Here is a 14,763-nt window from a genome sequence, read left to right as displayed (position 1 = left end):
ATTTAGATGAAATAAACAAATTTTGTGATTATAATTTTTTTTCTGCTTTCGGTATTAGAGTAGTCCTAGCCTCATAGAGTGAGACAGTATTCACTCTGCCTCTAGTTCCCCTAAGATAGTATAAGAATTGGCATCAAATCTTCCTCAAATGTTTTGTGGAATTCACCAGTGAAACCATCTGCACCTGATTGCTTTTGTTTTAGAAGGTCATTGGTTATTAATTCAATTTCTGTAATAAGTATGGGCCTATTCATGTTATATAGTTCTACTTTTATAAATTTTGATAGATATTGTCCAAAGGAATTCATCTATTTCATACAAACTACCCAATTTGTGAGCATAGAGTTCATAATATTTCTTTATTATTCTTTAAATGCCCATGAGTTCAGTAGTGATAGTCCTATTTTTTTTTTTATTTCTGATATTAGTAAATAGTGTGTTCTCTCTTTTTCTCCTGGCTAGCCTACCTAGAGCTTTATCAATTTCACTGATCTTTGCAAATGACCAGATTTTGGTTTCATTTAATTTTTTCTGTTGATTTCATGTTTTTAATTGTAGTGATGTTTTCTCTAATTCTTATTTCTTTTCTCCTGCTTATTTTATACTTAAGTTGTTGTTCATTCTTTAGTTTCCTAAGAAAGAATCATATACCACTGAATTTAGATCTCCTTCTGAAATGTGAATCCAATGCCATAAATTTGTCTCTAAAAATCCTATGTTGCAACTCACAAATTTTGCTAAGTTGTTTTCATTTTGCTAACATAATTTTTTATTCAAGTATAGCTGATTTACAATATTGTATTAGTTTCAAATGTACAACACAATAATCCAATATTTTTACAGATTATACTCCATTTAAAGTTATTATAATGTATTGGATTTATTCCCTATGCTGCAGAGTATATCCTTGTAGCTTATTTATTTTATACATAGGAGTTTGTACCTCTTATTCCCTTACCTCTATGTGGCCCTTACCCCTTTCACTATCCCCAATAATAACCACTAGTTTTTTCTCTATATCTGTAAAAACCTTATTCTGTTTTGTTATATTCATTCATTTTATTTTTTAGATTCCACATATAAGGGATAATATATAGTATTTGTCCTTCTCTGTCATACTTATTTAACTAAGCATAATACTCTCCAAGTCCAACCATGTTGTAAATGCAAAAATTTCCTTTTTTATGGCAGAGTAACATTCTATTTTGTGTGTGTGTATGTATATATATATATATATATATATATACACATATATATATATATATATATATATATATATACACATACACACACACACACACATATATATCTCACATTTTTCACATCTTCTTTATTCATTCATCTCTTGAAGGACACTTAGGTTGCTTACATATCTTGCCCATTGCAAATAATGCCACTCTGAAAATCAAGGTGCATGTATCTCTTCAAATTAGTATTTTTGTTTTCTTTGGATATATACCCAGCAGTGAAATTGATGGATCATATAGTGGTTCTACTTTTAGTTTATTGAGAAACTTCCATACTGTTTTCTATAGTGGATACACCAGTTTCCATTTCCATCAACAGTATACAAATGTTTGCTTTTCTCTGCATCCTCACCAACATTTATTATTTGTGGTCTATTTTGATGATAGCCATTCTGGTAGGCATGAGGTAATATCTCATTATGGTTTTGATCTGAATTTCTCTGATGGTTAGCAATGTTGAGTATCTTTTTGTGTCTCTGTTAGCCATTGGTGTGTCTTTGGAAAAATGTCGATTCATGTCTTCTGCCTAGTTTTTAATCAGGCTGATTCTTTTTTTTGATATTGTGTTATATAAGTTGTTTATATATTTTGGATATTAAACCCTTATTAGTCATATCATTTGCAAGTACTTTCTCCCATTCAGTTATTTGCCTTTTTGTTTTGTCAGTGGTTTCCTTTGTTGTGTAAAGTCTTCTATATTTAATTACTTTGTTTATTTATGCTTTTATTTCTTTTGCCTTAGGAGACAGATCCGAGAAAATATTGCTACAATTTATGTCAAAGAATGTTGTGTCTATGCTCTCTTCTAGGTGTTTTATGGTTTCCAGTCTTATATTTAGGTTTTTAATTCATTTTGAGTTTATTTTTCTGTATGGTGTGGTAATGTGATCTAATTTCATTCTTCTACATGTAGCTCTCCAGTTTTCTCAACACCATTTATTGAAGAACACTGTCTTTTCTCCATTGTATATTCTTGTCTCCTTTGCTGTAGATTAATTGACCATAAGTGTGTGAGTTTATTTGGGGGCTCTCTATTCTCTTCCATTGATTTATTTGTCTGTTTTTGTGCCAGGACCATGCTGTTTTGATTACTGTAGCTTTGGATTATAGTCAGAAGTCAGAGTACATGATACCTTTAGCTTTGTTCTTTTTTCTCAAGGTTGCTTTGGCAATTTGGGGTCTTTTGGGGTTCCATATAGATTTTAGGATTATTTGTTCTAGTTCTTTGAAAATGTTATGGGTATTTTGATAGGGTTTGCATTAAGTCTGTAGATTTCTTTGGAGAATATGGACAATTTAACAATATTAATTTTTCCAATCCATGAACACAGATACATTTCCATTTGTTTGTATAATCTTCAGTTTCCTTCATCAGTGTTTCATAGTTTTCAGAATATAGATTTTTTTCACCTCTTTGATTAAGTTTATTCATAGGTATTTTATTCTTTCTGATGTAATTTTAAATGGGATTGTTTTCTTGCTTTCATTTTCTGATAGCTTATTATTATTGTATAGAAAAACAACAGATATATTATGTTAATCTTGTATCCTGCCACTTTACTGAATTCATTTATTAATTCTAATAGTTTTTTGATGGAGACTTGGTAGTTTTCTATATATAATGTCATGTCATCTGCAAATAGGTATAGTTTTACTTCTTCCCTTATAATTTGGATATGTTTTATTTCTTTTTCTTGTCTGTTGTGGCTAGGACTTCCAATACTATGCTAAATAGAAGTGGTGAGAATGGGCATGCTTGTCATTTTCCTGATTTTAGATGAAAAAGGTTTCAATTTTTCACCATTAAGTATGATATTAGCTGTGGGTTTGTCATAAATGGCCTTCTAATGTTGAGATAGGTTCCCTCTATAACAACTTTGATGACAGTTTTTATCATGAATGGATGCTGAATTTTGTCAAATGCTTTGTTTGCGTCTATTGAGATGATCATGTGATTTTTAATCCTTTTTTGTTGTTATTGTTAATGTGGTATATCATATTGATTTTCTTTCTGATATTGAACCATCATTGTATCCCTGGAGCAAATCCCACTTGAACATGATGTATGATCCTTTTTATATATTGTTGAATTCTGTTTGCTAATATTTTGTTGAGGAATTTTACCTGTATATTCATCAGAAATATTTATCTCTATTTTTTTGGTACTGTCTTTTGTGGTTTTGGTATCACGGTAGTGTGGCCTCAAAGAATAAATTTTGGATGTTTTTCTCTTTTTCAGTGTTTTTGAATAGTTTTCATAGGATAGGTTTTAGCTCTTCTTTATATGTTTGGTAGAATTCCCCTGTGAAGCTATCTGACCCTGGACTTCTAATTCCTGATTACTAATCCAATTTCACTACTAGTGATTCATCTGCTCAGATTGTCTATTTCTTCCTGACTCAGTTTTAGAATATTTGTAGAAATTTATCCATTTCTTTAGGTTGTGAAATTTGCTAGCATAAAACTGCTCATAGTATTCTCTTAAGATTTTTTTTTTCTATTTCTATGATATTGGTTGCAATTTCTCCTCTTTAAGTTCTTATTTTATTTGTTTTCTCTCTCAGTTTTTAAAAAATGAAGCTGGCTAATGGCTTATCAATCTTGTTTACCTTTTTAAAAATGACATTTGGTTTCATTGAGCTTTTCTTTTTTTTTTTTTTTTGTCTCTATTTTAGTTATTTCCTTTCTGAGCTTTATTTCCTTCCTTCTGCTGACTTTGGGCTTTATTTCTTCTTCTTTTTCTAATTATTTTAGATGACAGGTTAGGATGTTTATTTGAGATTATTCTTGTTTCTTAAGGAAGATGTCTTTCATTATAAACCACTCTTTTTTTTTTTTTTTTTTTTTTTTTTTTTTTTTGCGGTACGCGGGCTTCTCACTGTTGTGGCCTCTCCCATTGCAGAGTACAGGCTCTGGATGTGCAGGCTCAGCAGCCATGGCTCACGGGCCTAGCTGCTCCATGGCATGTGGGATTTTCCCAGACTGGGGCACGAACCTGTGTCCCCTGCATCGGCAGGTGGACTCTCAACCACTGTGCCACCAGGGAAGCCCATAAACCACTCTTAGAACTATTTTTGCTGCATTCCATAGATTTTGGAAATTTGTGTTTTTATTTTCATTTGTCAAGAGGTATTTTCTACTTTTCTCTTTGATTTCTTCAATGACTCACAAGTTTTTAGTAGCATTTCTTTTAGTCTCCACATGTGTATGTTTTCCCATTTTCTTCCTCTAATTGATTTCTATTTTTATATTTTTGTGCTTGGGGAAAATGCTTGATATGCTTTCTATTCTCTTAAATTTGTTGAGATTTTTGTGGCCTAACATCATGTGATCTGTCCTGTAGAATGTTCCATGTGCACTTGAAAAGAATGTGTATTCAGCTGTTTTGGGCTGGAATGTCCTATAGATATCTAATAAGTAGAGTTTTTGTAATGTGTTATTTACAACCACAGTTTCTTTATTGATTTTCTGTCTGGATTATAGGAGCATTGATTCCATTGATGTAAGGGGAGTGTAAAATTCTTCTAAAATTATTGAATTATTGTCAAATTCTCCCTCTATGTCTATTATTATTTGCTTTATAGATTTAGGTGCTTCTATATTAGGTGCATATGTTAACAAATGTTATATCTCATTCTTGTGTAGATCCCTTTATCATTATATTATGCCCTTATTTGTCTTTTGTTATAGACTTTGTTTTAAAGTCCACTTTGTCTGCTGTGAGTATTGATACCCCAGCTTTCTTGTCTATTGCATTTGCATAAAACATATTTTTCATTCTCTCGCTTTCAGTCTGGTTATGTCTTTTGGTCTAAAGTGAGCCTTTTGTAAGCAACATATAGATGGCTCTTGCTTTTTTATCCAATCAGCTATCCTATGTCTTTTGATTGGGACATTTAGTCCATTAACATGTAAAGTGATTATTGCTAGGTATATATTTATTGCCATCCTTTAAATTATTCCCTGGTCATTTTTGTAGTTTTTCTCTGTTTTGTTCATTTTAGTTCCTTCTTGAGGTTTGATGCTTTATTTATTTATTTATTTATTTATTTGTGGAATGCCTGTGTTCATTTCCCTCCAATTTTGTATATCTATTTATTAGGTTTTTGATTTTTGGTTACCATAAGTTTTATATATGTTGACCTATATCTACTTTTTAAAAACTGATAGTCATTTAAGTTCTAGCACATTCTAAAAGCTTTTCATTTTTTACCTTCCTCCACCATGTTTTGTGTTTTTGATGTCATATTTTACAACTTCACATTTATCCCTTCACTGTTTGTTGTATTATAGTTCATTTTACAATTTTTTGTCTTTTGATCTTCATGCTAGATTATTTAAGTGGTTGATCCACAGTCTTTACAACATATTTGACTTTATTAGTGGGATTCCTTTCCTATAGATTCTTACTTCTTGTTAATAGCCTTTTCTTTTCCACATAGAGAAGACTCTTTTTACGGTAAGTTTAGTATTAATGAACTGTCTTAGTTTTTGTTTATCAGAGAACTTATTTGTTTCTCCTTCAATTCTGAATGATAGCCTTGTTGTTTATAATATCTCCACTTTTAGAGTTTTCTCTTTCAGCACTTTAAATATATCACACCTCTCCCTTCTGGCTTGCAAAGTTTCTACTGAAAAATCAGCTGATAGCCTTTTGGGGATTCCCTTATATGTGACTGTTATTCTCTTTCTGTCTTTAGAATTGTCTCTTTATCTTTAACTTTTACCATTTTACTTAAGATACATCTTGGTGTGGGTCTCTTTGAGTTCTCTTGTTTGGGACTCTGTGATTGCTGTACCTGTATATCTGTTTCTTTATTCATGTTCGGGAAGTTTTCTGCATAGTTTCATCAAATACGTTTTTGACTCTTTTCTCTCTCCTTCTTTTTCTGGCACACTTATAATGTGAATGTTAGTACACTTGATGTTGTCCCAGAGGTCCCTTAAACTGTTCTCAATTTTTAATCTGTTTTTATTTTTGCTGTTCTGATTGCATATTTTCATTATTCCATCTTCCAGATCACTTATGTGCTCTTCTCTATCACTTAGTATGCTGTTAATTCCTTCTAGTGTGTTTTTCATTTCAGTTATTATATTTTTCAGCTCTGACTGGTTATTTGTAATATTTTTTAGCTCCCGGTTAAAATTCTCACTGTGTTCATCTAGTCTTTTCTCAAGTTCAGTCAGTTATCTTTCTTATTACTAATGCTTTGAGATCTTTTTCTGGTAAATTATTTATCTCTGTTTTCTTTAGTTTTATTTGTTTTTAAGGTTTTTATTTTTTGTTGTTGTTCTTTGATTCGAAACAAATTACCATGTTTTCTCATTTTAACTCTGTTTCAATGAAATAAGGTGAAACAGTTACCTATTTTGGTCCTGAAAGGGTGTCTTTGTGTGGGAGTACCTCTATGCAGTATGCATGTGCCCACCAGCTTTGACGGGAGAGCTGGATCTGAATTGAGCACAGGTCACATCTTCCTCCAGTGTGTACTGGCAGTTATCACCTTGGCATGAGGTGAATTTGGAGATGGGGTGGCTAGAGACAGAGCCAGATGTGAGCTAGGACTTATCCTATGATCAGTGGCCATCAGCACCCTATTTGGGGTGGGGTTAGGTAGAAAGGTGTTGAAACAGAAGCCCTGGGTGGCAGATTTGAGCCAGTTTCATTCCCTCTAAGTATGCGTTCTCCCCATTCCTGGCAATGGCACCTTTGACCCAGAGGGGACATATTTTGCTAAACAAAATTAAAAAAAATATTTCTTTTTCTTGAGACTCGTATGAACTGAGTTATACTGATATTTCCCTTCATCATAACTGTTCAGTTAAAATTTTGTGTAAACATATGCAAATTTTACATAAAAATAACTTAAAAATATAAAGTGAGGACATGGGGTAGATTTTACATTTTCCAAAATTAAAGATTAAAAGAAATGTTTTCATGAACAAATATCACACATGAAAAAAAAAAAAAAAAGAACAAGAAAAAGTACCAAAACCAATGGAGATCTATAATTGAAATAAGCCTTTTCTGAAGGAAGGTTAAACTGTAGTAACATCTTATATTCTATTGTACAATGAATGTAATCCATGCTTTTGAAAGATTTAAGAGAAATTTTTATAGGTTCTGAGGAAATGAGTAACTAATCTTATATACATAGTAATAAAATAATGAGAGTCCCTCCCCAAACTAGTTTTTCAGGTGATAAATAAAGTGGAGGGTGGAGTAGTTTTCAAAGGATGGAGAATTATGTTTCCCAGTGTTATGAAAGAAATTTGGAATCAAACTTTAATTAAGTCTCCCTTAATTAAAGGACTGTGGCTGTGGTATGTTGCTCCATTTATCTTAACCTCCCTTATTTCATATACAAAAGAAATGATATGTCTAGGTTACAGAGTTGGTAGTAGGAAGAGTGTATGTGAAAGCAACTAGTTTAAGGCCCAGTTAAACTAGGGGAGAGCTAGTTTATAGCAGGAGAGAGGGGAGAGCTCAAGATTTTATGTATCAGGTTCTATTGAAGTATGAAGAAGTGAAAAAAGAATGAAAAAAGGTCTCAGTTTAAGCTATAAAAGCAGTTGTTTATTTTATGTTAGTTTAGCCCCCAGAGAGGAAGAATTTAAGAAAAGTATGGGGTGGGGAGAATCATGGAAATAGAATTAGTTATCATTAATTTTATTATTTATTAGGAATCTATTATATACTAAACAGTATTCTAGGTTCTGCAATTACAATGATGAACAAAACAAAATCCTGAATTATGGAACTTGTATTCTATTGGATAAAATATAGTACTCAAACCTTCAGATAGTTCTACACTAGTATTCAATATATAGATAATATGCAAAGCATTTTTTTCAAAAGAGAAGGGAGTAGCCATGGCAACTGATATACTATTCTTGATTTTTACATTGATGAAATGGAAGTCTTATTTCCTGTTATCTTTCCAATATTCAGCACAGTTTCTATTCAATAAATATCAGTTTAATGAAAGACTTGGGAAAATACCTCCTTAGATTTCCATGCAACTAAGAAGGGAGATATTTTACATAATTGAATGAGTATGTTTGCACTGGAGAGATATATTCCAAATGTCCACCTCTTCCCATGTCAGTTCTTCTAAGCTAGAATGATTTAGTCCAGTTGAAAACAATTATACCTGCTATGGCTCTGGGATATGCCCCAATCAAATACTGCCTTTCATTCTCTGTATTCTTTTGGTCCAGGTTGAAAGATTAGACTTCTGCCTTAATTTATGTCACATGTTCTATTCCCTTTTCTCACTCTAAGCTTTGCCTGAATCCCAGATTTTTCACCTAAGTCTTGAAACTCTTGGGGGCTTGTTTTACCCAGGGGGTACTCATCTATGGCTGTTCCACTCACATTGTGAGATCTGGTTCCAGTCTGAATTGAATGCTCAGATTCCAGATAGCAACCCACATATCCTTGAGGGTTACCAATATAGACTTCTGTATGATCCTCCAGTACATAAAATCTTCTGGTCATGATTAAACATTTTGCTTGACTCTACAATTCTTTTGATCTCTAAACACTGTAATATGACCTGATTCCCCTTCCAATGACCCACACACCACATAGTGCCCTCAGTATTTCTTGATGAAGCTCCTTAGCTCTGGTTCTCAACAGTCAAACTTCATTCTCTCTTTATGCTGAACCGCAGGAACTCCACCATCTGGAACACTGTGACAGGTAGGCTCTACCTCAGAAAAGCATGGGCAATCTTTTCTAAAAGGTGTGGTCAAAGCAAGTCACATGGGAGCCAAAGAAAGAGAACTGAACATAGTAAGTGATCAGAGATAGTGATTTCCAGGACGGAAAGATGTTCTTCATTTGTAAAGTAAAAGATGCATGAGTATTTGTTCTTAATGACAAACAAACAAATAAATAACAGGAAAAAAAACCCAAAAGAACCGGGCTTCCCTGGTGGCGCAGTGGTTGAGAGTCCACCTGCTGATGCAGGGAACACGGGTTCGTGCCCCGGTCCGGGAGGATCCCACATGCCACAGAGTGGCTGGGCCCATGAGCCATGGCCACTGAGCCTGCACATACAGAGCCTCTTCTCCCCAGCAGGAGAGGACACAACTGTGAGAGGCTGGCATACTGCAAAAAATAAAAAAAATTAAAAAAATAAAACCAAATAATTTTGACTCTGGTAAGATGCCACAGCATAGACCAGGTTGGAAACCATGTGAGGAAGAATGAGGATGATTTCTTTTCCATCCTGCCTATTATTTTTTTCTCTAAATTTTGTATAAATAAATTCATTTTGCATAAACTATTATTTTTAATAAGAAATACACACATTTTTTCCTCCCCCCCTCATAACAGCTCTAATGGAGAGATAATATTTTTTAAGTGTATTAACTTGGAATAATTACTTAGATATGAAGGAAGATCCCAACACAGGATTAATATAAAATGATAGATGCTTAGTCCTATAACGGAATAACTAAAAAAATAAAATAACACGTACAATAAAGACTTATTAGGGAAACATAAAGACCTCTTATAGTTGTGCCTGGAATGGGTGGCTTAACTTAATATTAAGAGAAAACAGCATTATAGAAAACTAGTCACATTCTATATTGATTCATTATTTTCAATAAGGATAATTATTTTTAAATATGAAAGGACAAAACATATTTGCAAGAAAATCTTAAAACCAAAAAATTCCAAATTTGCCAAACTACCATAAACATTTCCTCATTAATTATTGCACTTCAGAGTACTGAGAGAACTTGCAGATAGGGCTATAGAGTCAATATTGGTCATCTACTAAGAGTTCTGGAGGATGAAGAGGAACAGAGGAATTAATGTGATCACATCAATCTAATTTTCACAAAAGGAAGCAAACAGTATGACTAAGGTGGTTTGTGAGTAAGGCAAAATATCACAGAGCAATGTTGGATCTCATAACATTTATTGATTTTTTGTTAGTTTGCTTCTCTAAATTTTGATAAAAAGTTTATGACTGCAAAATTGGATATGCCAATTCCATGTGCTATAATATTTTTTGTTCCATTATCATTGTATGTGTTTTGGGATATCAGGATCTTAAAAATGGACATGAGGGGAGTGAGACTCATTCTTTTTTTTTTTTTTTTTTGAGACTCATTCTTATTTGTTCATCTTCTCCTATCCAACATTATAATTATAAAAAAGATTTTGAATTTACAAGCTATAAATGAGTGAGTCTGATGTTGATCTCAATTAACATTTATTACCATCATCATATTTTTAATTTTTAGGCACAATTATTAAAATAAATCATTAAGCTTAATAAAAAACAGCTAGCTACAGATTTGCTCTACTTCCTTAAATGCTACTTTTACTTGATGAACAGATCAGGGAAATGGTAGAAGACTTTTGTATATACTTTAACATGGCATTTGTCAGCTCCAGGTCCCAAGTGACATCATTTTAGACAAATATAAAAGTGTGAATTGGATTATTTTGAAACTCAATTAAAACTAGCTGACTGCATGTTGATTAAAGTGGTAATTCTAAATTGGTAGAGAATCTTTCCCAGTATATTCTAGATCTCAATGCTCAGTCTTAACCTTTTGTGCATTTATATTAATGCACTGAAAAAGGCCAGTCCACAGGTAGCTAAAAGCTAAAAATAGATAGAGAATATTATATGGCAAAATCCAATCCAAATATGATTGGTTGGATTTGATTAGGTGTATTTAATGAAAATAAATGTCTTTATGGTCAAATCCCATGCCATATCCATCCTTAGCACTATCGTGAAACCTGTACAGTTTTGAAAGTGTCATAACATTTTAAAGGAAGAAAGTCAAATATGAGGTGGCAACATAGTACATGGTGATTTTAAAAAATTGGTGTTGTAATTTCATAAAAATGATCACTTAGTTCATACTTTACATTTTTTGTTATTGGTCAGCTAGAACCAGAATATTCTGTTTTTAAGTACTACACTTCTGGGCAAGAAGGTCTAAATATCATGAAGATTGGGAGTATCTCAGCCTCATATTCTATGATAATATATTAGAGGGAAGAGAGGTGCTTACACTGGAGAATCAGAGTTTCTGATGAGAGTACAAAAATGGTGATCTAAAATTATTTGAAGAACCATGAAATGTAGCTTCTACAGGCATATCTAAGATCAATGAGTTAGAATCACAAAAAGAATATGATTCTGATTCAAGCAAAGGAGAAATATTCAAAAATTAATGTCTAAAATGGAATCAGGTTTCTTAAAAGAGAATACTATTTTTAATCTCTTCATGTTTTATGAAGTCTGAATGCAGTTTGTCAATGATGTTGAAGAAGAACTTACATTACTAAGGATGTAATTTACAACATGGTGACTATAGTTAATAATACTGTGTTGCATATTTGAAAATTGCTAACAGAATACATCTTAAAATTTCTCATAATGAGAAAATAATTATAACTCTGTATGTGGACGGATGTTACCTAGACTTATTCTGGTGATCATTTCACAATATAACATTGTCTAATCACTATGTTGTACACTTGAAAACAATATAATGCTACACGTCAATTATACCTCCATAAATAAAATTAAATTTTTAAAAAGAGAATTTTTCTCAGAGACCTGCTACTACAGAGAACAGATTATCCATAATAAAACAAGGAATGTGATAGGAAAAAAAAAAAAAAACTGCTGATAAAACTAACTTCTAAGAAATAAAACGTTTCATTCCTCTGGCTTATTTTTCTTTTTTCATGTTCCTTATATTGTTATTTGATTTATGCTTACTGGTTTACTCAAGTAATACATGATTACAATTGTATTTTAAAAGTAAAATAAAGAAAAGGGGAACCTTAAACATTTAATATGGTAGAAGTAATAGGGTAGCAACATAACTTGGCACAGATAACTTCTGAAACATCCCCCAATCCTGTGACACCCTTATTAGAAGTTTTACAGTTTTTCTCCCAAGGAGCTCAGTTAGCAAAATTGAGAAAAGATGTAGAGGCTTAGTATTATTGTTTCATAACTGTAATAAGAGAATTCTAAAGATTGAGTAATAGATAGCAAAGGGTAGATTATGCAAGTGTAAAACAAAAATTGGATTTGATTCCTTTGAATAGTCAATTTTTAACTTAAGGAATATGGCTGTGACTTGGAATCTATAAAGGAAACTTCTGAACTGTTGAACCAATACATCTGATTTCTCTTTGAAATATAAACCTTATTTTCCCTATAAAATATAATAAACTAGGAAGTAAATAGTGACTCTCACACTGGACTTTAATTCTTCAACTAATCTTCTAGGTTGGTGGGATTTTCTGTATACTTGGATTCTATTTCCAATAAAACATATTTCTCTGTAAAATAACTGGAAACTTTCAGTGTTCTAGGGGTGGTGCAACTTCTGAATATGAAATTATAAAATTATATGGGCATAAACGGGGACATTCTAGTCTAGAACAAACCTGAAGTGGTTTAGCAATCTGGATAAGTTCAGTCTTGCCTTTGGCGAATAACAAACAAGTTGAAGTCTCATGAAGAATAATGGGTCATTTTCAAATTTCTTCATCCATATTTTATAGTTTTCATAGTATAGGTCTTTCACTTCCTTGGATAAGTTTATTCCTAGATATTTGGTTCTTTTTGATGCAATTTCAAATGGGATTGTTTTCTTGCTTTCTCTTCTGATATGGAACCACAAAATACCTTGAATTGACAGAGAAATCTTGAGAAAAAAATACATCATGCTCCCTGACTTCATAATATACTATGAAGCTACAGTAATCAAGACAGCATGGTACTAGCACAAAAACAGATACATTGATCAATGGAATTGAATTGAGAGCCCAGAAATGAATCCATGCACTTATGCTCAATTAATTTATGAAAGAGTAGACAAGAATATACAATGGAGCGAAGACAGTCTTTTTCAATAATTGGTGCTAAGAAAACTGGACAGCTACATGTAAAAGAATGAAGTTAGAACATTCTCTGATACCGTATACAAAAATAAGCACAAAATGGATTAGGAATTTAAATATAAGATCCCAAACCATAAAACTACTTACATTCTTTGACATAAATTGCAGGAATAATTTTTGGCTCTGTCTCAGGCAAAAGAAATAAAAGAAAAAATAAACAAACGGGACCTAATTAAACTTAAGAGCTTTTGCACAGCAAAGGAAATTATCAACTGACAAAACAAAAGATAACATACTGAAAAGGAGAAAATATTTGCAAGTAATATAACTGATAAAGGGTGTTTATCCAAAATATATAAACAACTTATACAACTCAATTAAAAAAAAACATTAAAAATAGACAGAAGTCCTGAATAGACATTTTTCCAAAGAAGATATACAGATGGCTAATGGGCATATGGAAATATTCTCAACATCACTAATCCTCAGGGAAATGCAAATCAAGACTATAATGTGATATCACCTCACACCTGTCAAAATGGCTATGATCAAAAAGATCACAAATAACAAATATTGGCCAAGATGCAGAGAAAAGGTAACACTTGTACACTGTTTCTGGGAATGTAAATTGCTGCAGCCACTGTGGAAAGCAGATTCCTTAAAAAACTAAAATAGAACTGCCATATCATCCAACAATTCCACTCCTAGGTATGTACACAAAGAAAACAAAAACACTAATTTGGAAAAATATAAGCACCCAAATGTTCACATCAGCATTATTTACAATAGCTAAGATATAGAAGCAACCTAAGTGTCCCTCAACAGATGAATGAATAAAGGAGATATAGTATACATTTATACAATGAAATATTACTCAGCCATAAAAGAGAATGAAACTCTGCCATTTGTAGCAACATGGATGGATGTAGAGTGTGTTATGCTTAGTTAAATAAGTCAGACAGAGAAAGACAAATACTGTATGTTATCACTTACATGTGGAATCTAAAAAAATAAAACAAATAAATTTATAAAACAGAAAAGAATCAGATTCACAGATAGAGAGAACAAAATAGTGTTTATCAGAGGGGAGAGGAAAGTGAGGAGGGGCACGGGAGAAGAATGGAATTAAGAGAAACAAAGTACTATGTATAAAATAGGTAAGCAATAAGGATGTATGTTCAGCAAAGGGAACTATAGGCATTATTTTTTATAGCTTTAAATGAATTAGAATATATAAAATATTGAATGATTATGCTGTACACCTGAAATTAATATTATATTGTAAATCAACTATACTTCAATTAAAAAAAAATAAATCTAAGGTAATTATCCATATGTACACTCCTATTACCATATTCCTAATTATCTCAACATAATAAAGGCCATATATGAAAAACCCACAGCAAATGTTATTCTTAATGATGAAAAACTGAAAACATTTCTTCTAAGATCAGGAAGAAGACAAGAGTGTCCATTTTCACCACTATTATTCAACATAATTTTGGAAGTCCTAACCACAGCAATCAGAGAAGAAAAAGAAATAAAAGGAATACAAATTGGAAAAGAAGAAGTAAAACTGTCACTGTTTGCACATGACACAATACTATACATAGA

This window comes from Delphinus delphis, chromosome 13, assembly GCF_949987515.2.
Source record: "Delphinus delphis chromosome 13, mDelDel1.2, whole genome shotgun sequence".
Classification (NCBI taxonomy): Eukaryota; Metazoa; Chordata; class Mammalia; order Artiodactyla; family Delphinidae; genus Delphinus; species Delphinus delphis.
This window is presented reverse-complemented; position numbering follows the sequence as displayed.